This window comes from Rhipicephalus microplus, chromosome 8 (assembly GCF_043290135.1).
Source record: "Rhipicephalus microplus isolate Deutch F79 chromosome 8, USDA_Rmic, whole genome shotgun sequence".
NCBI classification, from domain to species: Eukaryota; Metazoa; Arthropoda; class Arachnida; order Ixodida; family Ixodidae; genus Rhipicephalus; species Rhipicephalus microplus.
Window position 1 is genome coordinate 66,784,819 of NC_134707.1, and position 16,832 is coordinate 66,801,650.

General features: G+C 41.1%; 1 pseudogene; it reads right to left on the bottom strand.

Moving 5' to 3' along the window:
* Positions 1 to 406: 406 nt before the first annotated feature.
* Positions 407 to 16,108, bottom strand: LOC119165459 (female-specific histamine-binding protein 1-like; annotated as a pseudogene).
* Positions 16,109 to 16,832: the final 724 nt, after the last annotated feature.

The window sequence follows — 16,832 nt, forward strand, 5'->3', positions numbered from 1 at the left end:
TTTCGCGGAATCGCTTTGAGCACTTTTGATGGCGAGAGTGGTTGTTCCATTCGCGGTGATATTCAGGGATCAGTATTGCGCGGCAGGCACATCCCTGGTGCCGCGCTTGCTCAGATGTGGTATATTTGCGACAGCAGGTGTCGTCCATGCTGATTCGCACACGACGCTCTATCGTTATAGACAACCGAGTTGAGCGTTGTACAAGCATCTGATAATTGAAAATTGGACGCTGTATTCCGCCTATAGAATATTTTATTTCGGACTACTCCTGCTTGGTGGAAGCAGTGACTAGAAAGTACAAAACACAAGAAACTTCGGTGAGTGATGTCGTAGAACGCACTGCTTCAAACATAGACGCATGAGTTGCCAATACTACAGTTGACCTTCAAGGCACGGAACTCCCAAGTTATTCTTCTCTCGCTGAAGAGCAATCACTTGTGAATACGCCCCGTACCGGTAGACCGGCTGCGTACTCATTGAACTTTTCCAGACAACTGGTTGGAACTTTCTTGAAATCTTTGGCCCATAGTTCGTAACCTGGAATAGAATGCAAGGTATAAATCAGTGCCACAGAATACGACAAACATGTTCCTAAGCTGCAAATAATGGCTCAACACAACGTGAAACGATGCATAGTTATGAAACAATTAAAAAAAAGTATTCTTCGGTGTGGTGTTTTTGTTGTAACCTACCCGATATTCATACTTCTTCAGCATACACAGTGATAAAAACTCAAGTATGTTTATCGATTCATCTCAGAATAATTTGCGCACATTCTGAAACAGAGTAATAAATACTTCAAAGTATACGAAGACCTGTAATGCTAAATGACGCTTCTAATCTTACAAAACACGCCTTGAAATAACCAGTTACGCACATGACGCAATGTGTGCAGTGTGTTCTCCCTGCATTGTACAATTATTTCGATTGTTGTCCGTAGCTTTGGCTGTTAGCACTATATCCAAAGGCTATCTTGCCTGCTGGGTCTCATTACCCCTATTGAGGCTTGGTTCAAGCCCCAGTTTTGGGGTCACCCATATTTTCATGAGTTTCATATGCCAACGAATTTGAGAAGCAGGTACAATAAGCGTTTTCCGTTAAATACATAGCGATAGGCGTGTTATCGGTACGAACAGTCCCGCGTTACTGTTTAGGATAAAATTATGAGAAAAATTTTTTTATATGCACGCATAAATGTTGCCGATATTACCAATCAATAGCGGGTGGAATACATTCATTGTTTTCTACTAATTATGTTTTTCTCTATGTCTATATGTCTTTTCTCTATACGCCCCGTACCGGTAGACCAGCTGCGTACTTATTGAACTTTTCCAGACAACTGGTTGGAAATTTCTTGAAATCTTTAGCCCACAATTCGTAACCTGAAATAGAATGCAAGGTATAGATTAGTGCTACAAAATACGACAAACATGTTTCTTAAGCCGAAAACCAATGGCTCAACAAAACGTGCAACAATGCATGGTTATGAAACAATTGAAAAAAAAAAGTATTCTTCAGGGTTGGGTTTATGTTGTAAACTACCACTTATTCATACTTTTTAGCATACCCAGTGATAAAAATTCAAGCATATTCAGCGATTCATGTCAGAATATTTGCCATTTTCTGAAACAGAGTAATAAATACTTCAAAGTGCACAACGACCTGATATCCTAAATGACGCTTCCAATCTTACAAAACAAGCCTTACAATAACCAGGGACGCACATGACGCAATTTGTTCAATGTGTTCTCGGTACATTGTACAATTATTTCTATTTTTGTCCATAGCTTTGGCTGTTAGCACTATATCCAAAGGCTATGTTGCCAGCTGATGCTCATTACCCCTACTGAGACTCTGTTCATCCCCAAGTTTTGGGGTCACCCATATTTTTATGATTTTAATATGCCACCGTGTTTGAGAAGCAGACACAATAAACGTTTCGCGTTAATTATATAGCAGTAGGCGTGTTATCGATACGAACAATCCCGTGTTAATGTTTAAGAAGAAATTATCAGTAAAAATCTGCGTTTGCACGCATAAATGTTGCCGATTTTAACAATCAGTAGCGGGTAGAATACATTCATTTTTTTTCCTACTAAGTACGTTTTTCTCTAAGCATGCAAACAAAAAATTAGTGTTTCGATGCCCCTGTGGTGATAAACGGACGGCAGATTGCCGTTTTAGTGGATTAGAGTTAGAGCCTTATTCAGCCAACGAGGCTTCTTTATATATATGGCTGGTGTTTTTAAAGCGATGCCTGAAATAGCGACCAAACAGAGAATGAAGAACAACATTGAAGAACAACATTTCGAGCACATTAGCTCGCTGAGCTTATCTTGCGATTTCTTGTATAAGCTAAAAGTTTTAGCTGCAGAAACATTTGTGTCTTTGTTATCAATGATATGGTCTATGAAACAAGGTTGGACAAGGCTTCGCATGACCAAGAAAAAGAGTTACATGGACTATTTTATGTGCACTTCGTTTGGCTAGCGTCTTCAACACGTGCACGAAATTACAAGAAAGAATATCATTCATCTATTTTCGCCGCAAATAAAAACTCGTGAACTCTGCTCTATGTTAAGCCAATGGAAAAACTGATAACAGGCAGCACAGTGAGTTATCTAGTAACTCAATTTTTGAAACACACAAAGTGAATACTTCAGGAAAAATGCACAATATCTTCGCGAGAGCACGGTGTTACAAATTCTGGTGAGAATGGAAGTCACTAAATTTACGTACCTCCCTCAGTTCCGTCTGCGCCAAGAGCGTAGACAACGTAGCAATTACCGTCAGAGTATGCGAGGACGTCTGTGAAAACTTGTTCATCTACAAGCGAACATAAAAATTATGAATAGTGCATGGCTGCAATAAGCGTGTGATAATGTTTAGGAGTATATGCATTTAAACGTTGTGAAAGTTTTTTATCGCACTCGTTTATTTTATGGGATTACGATGGCTCCAATCTTTCACCTTGGGACTATGCACCTGTTTTTTTTTGCAGTTGAGCCACAGAAGTTGGAGAATACAGCTTTATTTTATTATACCTTTGTTTTGCGAAACCCTTGAAGTGCTGAGCAACGTCACTTTTAAAACAATACAATGAGTGTGCGATGTTCTTAATGCTGCCTTTTGCTGTTAAGTAGCACGAGATAGAGTTATGAGCCGAACACTAACCAATGATGCACACAACAAGGTCTAAAGTGTCAAATTTGTGGAAATATGACCCTAGCTTGTAATGTGTGAAAAGTCTCGTTGCTTGAAAACATACGCAAGTGATTTCTGTACTCGGTGACAGAGTGTGCAGTTCGTGTTCTCTTGTGTGATTGTCAAACATAAAAAGACGATTGAAAAGAAAAAAAAATACAACGCCATTCTGTTCACCCTTAAGAACTGATTTAAAGCCGAACGATTCTCTTGAATATATGACGCGTTCACAAGCAAATCACATGCTAGTTGCGTCAAGAAGAGAGACAGCGGGAAAAATGCACTACACTATTTGAAAGTCCACACAACAAGGTGAAAACCAATATAGACTGCTACGATGGTGAACGAAACGGAATTTATATAGCGTTTCTTTGTTGGGTAAATATTTATTTTTGACTTAGTGCACTAGCAGGTCATTTCTGTTACCTTTGGTGGTGTTCTTGAGGGCAAAAGTCAGACAAACCTCAGTAAGTTGCAGCAATTATAAAAAAAATGCTTGTGCTCTTCTACTGTAATAAAACAGCGTGAAAGTGAAATATTTTAGCATAATTAAATATAGTTTGCTGTACTTTTACATGGGTGTAATTTACAGCTGTTTTTACTGCGAATATCAGCAACAGTGCCTTCAGGCTCGTAATGATCCTAAAAGCACTCGTGATTTCATTTTATGGTTGAGTGACGCACCTCAGTGAGTCTATTAAGCCCTTCAATAAACACATATTTCGCTGGATAAAATTCACTGGTAACCCTTTTTCTTACATATTATGATGAAAGAGCAAGTACACATTATTTCAGAGGAAGTAGCAGTGTTCTTACAGCTATTGCTGGCATAATAATTCCGCCCACACAAAACGCACGCCTGAGATCTTGCTGCCTTATCTAGTCAACGGTAAGTGTTTACATTTTGGATTTACGGTTTGTGCATCCGAAATTAACATGCACTGGTACAGAAGGCATAAAAGCAAAACATACCTTTCGTCACGTAGGTGATGGCGTTTTCTTTACTGTACGTACATTTTAACAGCAGTTGCCTTTCCTAGGAAGTTTGGCTGAAAGTATTGTTAAAGAAGAGTGCAGGTGTATCTGCATGCTCAGGTTCATGCAACAATAATTAAGGGACACGACATCCTGAAACAGCTTTCTTACAATGATAGTTTATTCAACCATATCACTAAAGCTACCCCGGTTATTATGGAATAGTTCGCTCATGAAAACGAGGAATAATTTTAAGTCTGCATTGTCACAGAAACATCAATATTGACAATATAGCCCGCTTTTTTTTAGTGCCGAACACGCTGGGTATATAGTAGTATAGTAGGGGTGCGAGATATTTCACCGCGTAGTTTTCTTGCTTTTCTTAAAATCACGGCCATGGAGTGTCCCGATTTCCGAATGCTGTCTTTATATGATTGTGGTGCCGTTTTACGTAAGGCGGAATCAATCACCATTTGCTGGTTCTATCACTGATCACTGTATGAAACCCTCTTATGTAATGCCCTAGAGGCCCTTAAGTAGAATAAATAAATAAATAAATAAATAAATTAATAAATAAATAAATAAATAAAAAAAATAAAAAAATAAACAAATAAATAAATAAATAAATAAATAAATAAATAATCTCCGGATAATACACAGTGCCGTTGCGTGGAAAATGATCAACACAAGTTCTTTAGGCAACAATATATGCATTCTAAGAATGGAGACATAGATTAAAAATGCACCAACAAGTCATGTTGAGATTCTATTGTTTGATCCAGATAATGCATTTATTCGGTGCTATGAATGTAGACGAGAGGTTCTGTCTTATGTTTAATGCATTTGCATTACTTGAATTGACGCTTTGCATTACGATATCACAGCTTGTGCTCGCATCCTAACTGAGAATGCCCGTGATGCAAGATGTTCAACATGGTTAGTTTTTTCGATGTTTCTACCACAGTGGGCCCAGACGTTTACGTTCAGAACAAATACCATTTTGGTTTAGGTGATGCACACTCAGTGAAGCATAGAAGTACAAAAATCTAACAGCTGTGATGAAGCGTCAAGGTTCTTTGTGTTGTAGCTTTCCACAAACGAACGCAATTCTGGAGGTATTATCTTATTCGGCTCTGTAAATATTCTTACAACATTCATTAGGCGTAACCGTTTCTAAATAAAGCCCCGCAGAACCATAAGATATATCTGTATTTGCTTCAAGATATCCAAAACAGCTGAAGACTATACTCATCCACTGAAAGTTTGAATCATAAGGTAATAGTTTTTCTTCTACACACCTTCTTTAATAACCCCATTTTATTGAACAATTCCTAACATATGCGGTTTTATTGTATTCGAATATGTACTATGCATTACTATCAGCTCCGACAAACAATTCACTCGACTTATGCTTTTATCCTGCTTAAGCTTCTGGGATGAGATTAGGAAAGACTGCTGCACAGATTCTAATTGGTTCTTGCAAATACACGGTGGTACTTTTCTATAATTGGTTGAAAAACAAAACCCTACTAGTGGTCCGTAGGACACATACTATTGTATGTGTGCTCTCTCTCTGTCATTATCGCGGCACTAAAGCCAGTTACAATAATTTTCTGCTCACCAAGACAGCCGACTTTACTCGGTGAGGTAGCTTTTCACTGCTTGAGAATATGTAGACCAAGCCTAACGCCCCATTAAATACCTTTGTATCATCGCAACATTTGTAACACCGCTTTAAACTGACACCACCTTTTTTCATTATATGTTATTTTTCGACTATACCAGTACACTTTAAAGCACCAATGTAGGGGTTGGAAAATTCGCTCACAAAACACTTCTCGGGAGAATGATACTAACTTGAAATGTTTCGAGAATAAATACAGCAACAATACTACTCGGTACTATGGAGTATTTTTTTGCTTGAATTTAGGAGGTATTGTTAGAAATTTAGAAAGAAAGGACCATATCATCAATGACAACATGCAAGAATCAAAGCACCTACTATCTGATTTATAAAAAACGTCGAAACCGGGATGGGTGGCATCCTACAAAGTAAAGACAGCCTAGCGTCAGTTGGCTAGCCCGAAGACCCGCATCTAACTTCAATACGTTTTGCATTCCCTCCAAGATTATCTGTGCTTTCATTTTTTGGTCGTCATTGAGTTAGAATCTAGCTCTGATTGGCTGTTGGCAGGATTGACATAAGGTAAGCGATGCTGCCTATATATGCCTTCTCTCTTCCCAAATTAAGCACTTTTATAGAGTTATTTCTGGTGCTTGACACATCTTTCTCTATACGAAGTACGTTGGGCATAACAGCAATACTTATGCTCAGTTTCATATGTGATTGCGCTTTCTTTATTGTAAAGTGTGGGATCGGGCTGTTTGGTAATATATTACTAAGTTTGTAAGAGCGAAAAAATTTAGACAGTGAGCACAAGAGACTTCGACGAGTGCCTGATATCTTGCGTTAATTGTCTGAATTTTCGCGCGTAGAAGTTCAATAATTCTTTATTGTAGCCAGGTGTATCATATAGCCGTCCAGAAGGAAATTCTAGCGCTACGGTGATGCCGGAAGCAAACAAAGATTGGCCAAGTAGAAAACGAATTCATATTTCAGTTCAACATGGAGCCTCTACAATATCGAACGTCGTTAGGCTACGCAGATCAATAGCCATACTCACCTCTGCTCACAATTCATTTTATAGAGTCCGTATTACTGGCGTACAAACTCTTTTTGCGACGGGGGGGGGGGGGGGGGCTAGCCTACTTCAATCGTCAGCTGGGATGCACACACACGAATATATATATATATTTATATATAGAGAGAGTGAGAGGGAACTAGAAAAAGCCAAAAAAAGAGAAAAAAAGGGGGAGAAAAAAGACGAAAAAAAGAAAAAAAAAGAAAGAAAGTAAAAAAGAGGAAGAACCACTGTGAACACTGAGAACGAAGCCAACTGTCCGTCTACATCCCCATACGGTTCAAATGACGTGCTGTTCAGGTCTTGACGTGTGTCGGGCACCCAAGATTGTCGCCGTGGTGCCAGGAGGGTCCGTGACGGCGTGCGTAAAGAAAGGGGTATCCCCGTAATGGGTCGTTCGGCTGGCGGCGGGTGGCGTGCGTAAAGGAAAGGTTTCTCGTTAATGGGTCGGTCGGCTATCTACCTTCAATCTTCGTCTGTTTCCCTTCAATGGTCATGAAGTGGTAGGCGAACGTAAACACTTTATATGTGCATGTGAAAAAAAAAACACAAGAAAGGACAGTGTACACGTACGAGTCAGTCAGAAAAAAGCATGGTCTCCAGCTATCAATCTTTGTCACCAATTTTCTCCTGGCTTACTTCTCGGAGGCAGTTGAGTTTTCCGGGGTCCTCGTTGATGCCGGCTACTAATGTACGAAATTTGAAATTAAAATATGCCTCACGCTGTTCGCGCTCGCGTCTGTTTGAGAAACCGGACTGCAAAAGAGTTACGCTGATATTTTCAAAACTGTGGTTTGGCAGGCGCAGATGTCTAGATAAAGTTAGCTTCGGCAGTGAAGTGGCGCGGTACCGGTGATTATTGAACCGCAGCCGAAATGGCGTGTCTGTTTGGCCGATATATTCTTGTCCGCAGAAGTTGCAATGTAGCATGTATATTACATTACTGGAGTCACAATTAAGGCTTTCAGTTATGCAGAATTTGAAATCCGAGAAGTTCGCTTTGGATTCGCGTGTTGTGACCATCTGTGGGCATACCTTGCATCGAGCTTTTCCGCAGGGATGGCACCCTGATTGAATTTTGGGGGTGTTTGTTTTTGCTCTGACAAGAATGTCCTTCAGATATTTATCCCGGCGGTACACCACGTGAGGTGGCTTCGCGAAAATAGAAGTTAGTCGTTTGCTTTGCCTGATTATGTTAAAATGGCGGGAAAGTATGTGTTTGATTCGTGGCGCTGATGAGGAGTAAGTTAGTACAAGGTTCGTTTGGGAAGTCGTTTTAGATACTCTGTTTGGTCCCTTAATTATATCATTCTTGTTCACGTTGCGAGCACGTAGTATGGCATCGTCAATAATGTCTTCCGGATAATTTTGTTTCAATAAGGAATGCTTTGGGTGTTCCGCGTGTCTGTCGAATTCCCGCATATCGGTGCATATTCTTCGGTACCTGTAGGCCTGAGAATATGGGATACCCGTTTTGCAATGCTTTGGGTGGCTGCTGTTGAAATGTAGGTACATTTGACGGTCTGTAGGCTTTTTGTAAAGGTTTGTTGACAAGCGGTCAACAAACCTTGGGTGGCCCGACAATCTTGGGTGGCCCGACACACGTCAAGAACTGAACAGCACGTGATATGAACCGCATGTGGATGTAGACTGACAGTTGGCTTCGTTCTCAGTGTTGACAGTGGTTCTTCCTCTTTTCTACTTTCTTTCTTTTCTTTCTTTTTTTCGTCTTTTTTCTCCCCCTTTTTTCCTTTTTTTCCTTTTTCTAGTTCCCTCTCACTCTCGCAAACGTCTTTCAAAGCGAGAGGGACGCGGCAGCAACGAAGTTTGGAACCTCATGTCAGTATAACTCATCCCCTGATGATGGGAGGACCCCTCCCGAAACTGTTGGGAAATAAATATATTTATCCTTGTTGACAACACTCCCGTTGTGCCATATCCCATACCTTCATGAAGACTAACTAGCCCATTGAATTATTACTCCCACTGACTATATATATATATATATATATATATATATATATATATATATATATATATATATATATATATATATATATATATAATTATATATATGCAACGTAAGAAGGTAGCGATGGTTAGGAGATAGAATAAACATGGTGTATGAGCCAGGCCACGTCTCCCATTCATCATAGCGTCGCACGAGTCGACAGGATGAAGACCTGGCCGCCGCTCGTCAGCCACACATCATTTACGAAGCCGCCGGCAATACGCCTCAACTGAATATCGACCACAGAAGAGGTGATCTCAGGCGCAAGCAGTTATCGGCATCATGGCAGAACCATCGACAGACCTTCCCATCCCCAAGTACACTGGAGCAGCGGACGATGGACTCGTGCAGGACTGGTTGAACCTGTTCGAGCTCCACGCTACCGCTGCATCATGGTCGGAACGGAAGATGGTCGCCAACTTTACCGACTACGTTTCTGGTGAGGCCTTCAAATTCTACCTCACCCACAATTTTCAAAACGACGAGTCATGGGAAAAGATCAAACAAGAAATGATCCTTTGGTTTAAAGAATACGATGACGACTACGACGAAGACTTGCTTGTAACCCACCATCCACAGACAACCGCACTCGGTCGTCACAGTCAAAAGCAGCCTTCGCGCATTGACCAACCTCCTGCTTTTCTGCCGCATGGATCTTCAGTCGCTCACAACGCTCACCTAGTGTCTCATGTGTTCACTATGGTCAAAATAGAGTGGAGATGCTCCGAGCATACTCAGCCAATTCCAGGGTCTGCCTTCCATATTCATGCATCAGAACAGTCAACCTCCAAATTTGCGCAGACAAAAAAACCAATCTCAAGCAAATTCCGTCCAAATCAAACGTTTGTCAGTGTCGCCGTCGATTTCCTAGCCACCTAAGAGTCCAACGAACACAGGTGGCTCAGAAGAATCAACTCTCAAGCACTGCCTTGTACCAGAAGCGACTATTAAGAACGGCGTTGCAAGAGCCTCCAAAGACCTCACTGTCTCTTCTAGTGCACCACCTTCATTTTCTTTCGAGAATTACGACAACCCAACGACTACCAACTATCTACTAGTCACATCAACTATTAAGAAAAAGCAGGCTCGAGTTACTAGAGAAGTACCACCTCATAAGATTTCGCAACATCAGCAGTGCCATCAAGAACTCAAAGAACTCCGGAATATGGCAGCTACATCAAGCACAACGACGAACTCAAATGAGATCACGAGCATATTTGTGACTTAAGGATGGTCGTCAGAAACGACACCAACTAAAGGAAACACCACGTCAACATCTGAGCCATATTCGTAAAAGGAAACGTCAAGGAAGTCTTCTGTACGAGATATCAACGCTTCATGTAAAATCCTACCAATGGAGTTACCACCTTAAAAAACCACGAAAGAGACTGAACGTCACCATTTGCAAATTTCAGATACACAGACATCGTATCATCAACTTTGGTTACCGCAAACGCAAGCTTAATGCCATGGTTCTGTCCAGCCACGACAAAGAATACAACACCCACGACAGAAAACTCGGTGCCTACCTTCAAACTCTACAAGGACGTCCCGCCTTGTTGGTTCTTTGCAGCTGCTGAAGCAGCGTCTTGGTCAGTGCAGTTGTGCAGGACGTGGTCATCTTCCCCAGAACGCCACAGCCAGCCTCGTCCCCCCGAGTTCTCTTAGATATGACCGCACTGCTTCCCTCTGCTGTAGATTTTTTGTGCGAGTTAAGGAACTCCCCTCTGAAACAGAACTATGGTGCATTTTGACATTTTTCGCTCGCTTTAACACCCGTTTCTGTTGTTTTGTTAAGTGTTAGACAAGACTTCTTCTGGGGGGAGGGGGAATCCTGTAACATAAGAAGGTAGCGATGGTTAGAAGATAGAATAAACATGGCGTATGAGCCAGGCCACGTCTCCCATTCATTATAGCGTCCTGTATATATATATATAGGACGCTATAATAAATGGGAGACGTGGCCTGGCTCATACACCATGTTTATTCTATCTTCTAACCATCGCTACCTTCTTTTATATATATCAGGAAAGAGAACTTTATTGACGCGCTCGTACTCTGATATGAATTTGGGCCCACAAATAACTACTTAAGCATCGAAAACGATCGTTTAGCTCATCGGCTCACAAGAGCTTCGACAGAGCAGCGGTAATGATCTATCCTATAAAAAACTAGTTTTACGGAAGCAGCAAATACTTTGTACTTTGACTGGTTCATAAAGAGTTCGTTCGTTCCAATTCGTAACTGCATCAAAATGTCACACGAAAATAAAAGCATGAAAAATGACGCAATATTATAGGGCCCCTGTTCAGCGCTTGCCTACAGAACAAGACGCAAAAGCATTGATTAGGTGACCCACCCCACAAAGCGCCTAGAAGAAAATTTATCCGAGCGGGATTGTTGGAAAAATCTTACTGTGTTTTAACATTGCCTCGTAACATTTCCAATCAAGCGTAAGAAGATAATGGAGTGATTATTGCTGTGATGGAAACAGTTTGCCTTACTTCCTGGTTTCCCCAGCGTGCAGCCGAGAAGAAGGTGGCTCAGCACCCCTGCCCCCCCACCCTGTCACTGTCAAAAGTTAGGTTACACAATCCCCTCAAACATTTTCTTTTTTGGTTGGTAAGGGGGCGGGGGGGGGCTTGCGTTTCTTTCCTGGCCACGGCTGATGCGCCGATGGTAAGTATATACTTCTGCACTCGAACTACTCTCCAATCCTCTATTTCCTAACATTGCTGCTACCTGTTCCGCATTATACGTGTGTGCGGACGCACTTTAGAAGTCACGTCGTTATCGGTAACGCGTTACTTTTTAGGTAACTTACTAACATACTCATTACAATTTCGGAACTGTAACTTGTAGCGTACTGCCTGCCGTTAACATTTTTTGGTAACATGACGTGCCAGGTTACTCGTTACTTTTTCATTTCAAAGAAGGTACATTCCCGATATTAGCCCTGAAAAATTGTTTTGATGCAGCGTCGGACCGCTGTCGCTTAACTGACATTGACAAGTAAAGCGTGGACGGAGTGTAGTTTGAGAAACTTCAGGGGTGGGGGCATCTTTAGCTGGCACCGATTCCCTGCGCGGACATAAGACAGTATAGAGCACTGTGGCTCGTCTTGTAACAGCTGGCTACCCTAAGACGTTGCTGATTGCTGTCGCTGAAAGCACCTACAGAGCTCAGGGCCATGTACCACGGGCTGCAAATTATGACGTACAGGTAAGCATGGGCAGATTTGAAACAGTCGAAGTCATTTCTAACAAGATTCAGCTTTCTCAGTGCACACAGCTTTAAAAGATAGGCTGACGCGTTGGTGTGCATGCGGTTTTTTCGGCCCCTCACAATTTGGCTTCGTTCTCACAGAGAATCAGTCCGTTCACGAGACACGATGTTGGATGCCAGGTAAGGCATCGTCGTTGATTTCTGGAATTTGTGCGTGGAGGAGGGAGATAGTCTACAGAAATTCTCTTTCGTGTTGAGCCTGCCACATCGGCTGGAAAGGCAGGTGTTCCATAACTCTATTCCGAGAGCACAACAATAATGCTCGGAACAACACCGACAGATTTCTGGCTATTCATTGTTATAGCTGCGGCTGCCACCCTGTGCTCGACAGCACCACAATTTTCTACCGGCACAGAGCCGATAGCCTGTTTTTGTTCAGAAAGGAAGCGATCCTTCTCTCCATGAAAAATGTTTCATAGACCATTTTTTACTGCGGAGGCGCAGATAGATGACGAAGCGCTTTTGAACCTCAATCTGTCTCGTCACACGAAAGTTGTCGATGGTATGCCAAACCTTCTTGCCGACTGCATGATGAACATGCAATTTGTTGGCATGCTCAACTTAGCCTGTGAAGCAATGGCAGACTGCGTTCTCGTTAACGTTTCTAGTTAGAAAGCTCCCGAAGGAGCGAGGCTGATCTCGAACACTTTCACATAAACGCCTCCAATTTTCGCGGTAAGTAAACCGGTTAAAATGAACGAGAAATTATTGTGCACACACATACTCCCAGTCAAACAGGCCATTAAAACATTCCTTTACTTCTACAAACTTGGCGCATTTTTTTGGCCAGGAGAAGCAGCTAAAATAATTGCCGTAAACTTTTTGAAAGTCCAGTAATGCGTCCTTAGCGGAGAGCGTTTATCCTTACGATAATAGTTAACTCGACTAGTTTGTGAAAATATATAAGGTGTTGATAATTGAACCTCATATTGTGGATTAGGTGATGTTAAGACAAAGAGCTTCACTATGTGCTAGAGTTCAAAGATATCGCATGCAACTATAGAGGCGACTAACTATAAGCTCTATGACATTGATAAGGCTCAGTGCATGATCAGGTTCAGTGCATAAGGTATAGTTAAATCAACATTTCAGATAATATCGCTGTTTGGCTTAGAAGCATTGTGTGAAAAATAACTGTGAGCTTTAAAATATACTTACTGAAAGTTCCGGCAGCAAAAAAGAAAAATGATTGATATATATTGTTGCTGAGTACCAGCAGAGGTAAAGTTCGTTACTTTTTGTTGGTAACTGTAACGGTAACGCGTTACAGTTTTTTGTTGGTAACGTAGGGCGGTAACCTGCTACTTTTATATTGGTGTAACGAGAAACGTGTTTGTATACAAGATTACTTAAGCAAGGTATGGTACCGATTACGTTCGCATTAGGCAAAAAATGTTTTCAAGATTTTCTGTCAAGTCTTTGAGTTTATTTTGTATTGATCTCTCGTACAAGCGGAAAAAAATGATATCATTGACGTTGGTCAACGTGTCATTGTTACCGACTCCTAAACTTCTCCTCCCATGCAAAGGTGTGTGGCCCTGTCGGCTGAATTTATTGAAATTTTTTAGGACTTCGGTGGCTATTTTACTTTTATATTACCTGCCCCCCCCCCCCCCCCCACAGTGATCTATTGGGGAAAGTACTTGACTGCTGACCCGCAGGTCGCGGTTTCTAACTTGGCTCAACGGCGGCATTTTCAAAGAAGGCGAAGTTGCTGTATGCCTATGTGTTCACCCTTTGGTGCTCGTAAAAAACTCCACGTTGTGGATATTTCCCGAGATTTTCACTATGGGGTCTCTCATACTCATATGGTGGTTTCAACGCATTATTCTCCCCATATCTTCTATATTGCTACACAATTTCTTATTTTACCTTTCGTTTTCTTTCGGTTTTCATCCGCAAGGTCTACGAATGCTCAGCCTATACAGCGCTCAATTCTTCGAGAAGGTTCGCGATCTCTGTATATTGGTATGTTAAGATTGCGGAAAAGCACGAACACTAGAGATTTATTTAGCATTTATGCGAATGCCAGTGATAGGCTTGGAATTTTCACCGGCATATGTAAAAGCAGCGGCGCGCTTCGCCGCTTGTCAGTTTATCGACGGCTAACGCTCTGTTCGCCTTTATTAGTGCCAGTGCGCGGCTGTCATCTAACTTCCTATTTATCACCCACATGTATGGCCGAATAAACAGTTTCATCAAAACATCGACGTTGCTATATTCGTTCGTGTGACGACCACGTGACAATATTGCGTCGATTTTTTGCATATCAATTAAGCAAGAAATTTGTACCTACTAAATTGCATCAGCATCATTCATAAACATAAACCATGCGTCAACGCTCTTCTCGTTCTCATTGAAGCTGTCAAGTCCAGCATACAGACATCTGAAGTTATTCCCCCACACTGGGTCATTCTTATAGGTCGCTTTTACCATGTCGTAAACATTCTCAGCACTATTTTTGAGATGCTGAAACAGAATATACGTAATTAATGTAGAGTTTGGACTGAAAAATTATAGTTTCTAGCAAAATCCTCGATAATTAGTTATGCAGCATCATAAACGTTAATTTTGCAGGGTCTGCCTATATCCTCTCGATTGGTGTCACGAGATAAGAATATAGATTGTGAACTTTCATTGAAATTCATATGGCCAAATACGTAATTGACTCATAAAATTCCAGTAGAGGCCGCCACTCTCCACGGTGGCGGAAAAAGAGTTGAGCGCAAGTGCATACTGCAACGGTTCAATACCTTATGACCTCCCTCTGTTATTATATGCTTTGGCTTCACGTGCTTAGAAGAGCTTGTATATTAAATTTCAAAATTATCAGTTCTCGAAAGTAGTGTTAAGTATCGTTGGACGTCAGAAGTTAGTGCAATGACAGAAGGGACAGAGAAGAAGATGACATAATCGAAAAGATTTCATTAGACAAATGCAAGGGTACGACTTTTTCAAGTTTTCGTGCACAAATACGTTACGGATATCATGCGTGTGAAATACTTCTGTTCTGTTGCCGGAGGTTCTGTTCCCAGAAGCACAAAACGACGTCACTTTGTAGGCCTCCAGTCATGATTCGTCTGCAGTCTAGAGCATGTATTTCCCGAAACAGACTTGCAAGCACTACTCAGACGCAATTGTTCAGAACAACAACTTTGGCAGCACAGGCCTTGCCGTAAGAAGATACTTCAGGTGAAGGCGTACTGAAGCTAATGGTCCGCGTAAATTCCTAGAGAAGCGTAGATTACAGCGCAACATCCATACGGCCAATTAGATTTGTTGTTAAATCATGTTTATAACTTTGTGTTAGTGTAAAACATCTGAAAAGTGAAAATAAATTGTATGCATAAAGAAGTGGTAATCGTTACGGATATTAAAGGATACTTCACTCCGAATTTCACTCCAAAAGAAAAATACAGCAAGCTTATTATTACGCCATATGTGCATAAAATACAATTCTCTTCATTTATTACTCATCTAAACAATTTACACTAAATATTCAACTCAAATCCCAAAGTTGAATTCGCTGAAAGAGCAAGCGTTGGCCAACGAAAGAAGTTGTATCCTTGTGGAAGTCGGAAATAGACGGGCCTTGTCTACACTTTTTAACCAACTCAAGTACTAAGTCTTTTGACGATCGTTTGTAAGCTTCTGCGAGCACACAAAAAACGCTGTGTGGATATTTGGTACAGTCTTGAGTTGTAATGAGTCGTAAAACTGAAAACAACATTCACTGGTTTTTACGCTCACATGAAACAAATATATACATCTCTTATATTTCTTCATGCAAAAACATCGCAAAAAGAGCGAATCATTTTACCTTCACTGCATCTTGGTGGGCTCCATTTGCCACTTTATCCGCCCAAACTGGCTTATCGCCCTTAACGTAGCCTAGAACTGCAACAAAAACAAGAGTGAGTACAAGAAGCATCATGTTGACTTCCTTCGAGGTTCAGTCTGTGGATGAAGTGCTTGAGGACTAGAATCCTCCGTATTTATACACGGCGCTATAGAGGATTAACAATGAGAAAACATGAGGACATTATCGCATCAATTTATTACCGACAAGGTGCTATTTCTATCCTTGTTCGACGGTTGAATGTTTCGTATATCATTACATATAGCATGAGAAGCATGCTTTAGGTATTATTTATTATTCTTTTTTACAAGCTCCCACTCTGAAAATTCAAGGTTTTAGCGCTCTTCCTTATGAAAATAGTTCTTGAAGACACGTCATGCAATATGTGTCTAAGTGGCAGACATATGACTAAACATCATAACTGAGCCTCTGTGTGTATTGGACTTTGATCAAGCGGTCTTTTATTTTCAACAAGTTCTAAATGTTATTAGCAGCGCAAACACATGTGGCAGGCCAAATTCAGGGATAATAATGCTGTAAATAATCAAACCTTTACACTTAAGTATTATAGAATATCCTATATTCATAAGTTTGTCCTTTCAAATTTATAAGGGGTATCACGTGCGCATCGCAAAAAAAGTGTTTTCGAATGAAGAAGCTTAACATTTCACTCTAGCAACATGTCTTCGAGAAAAAAGGTTGCATAGGGCAAAACGCAAATCGTCTGTAGTAACACCATCAAGATACACACCAAGCAGAAGCCAATCAGCTAAAAAAATTGCGCATACATATGAAG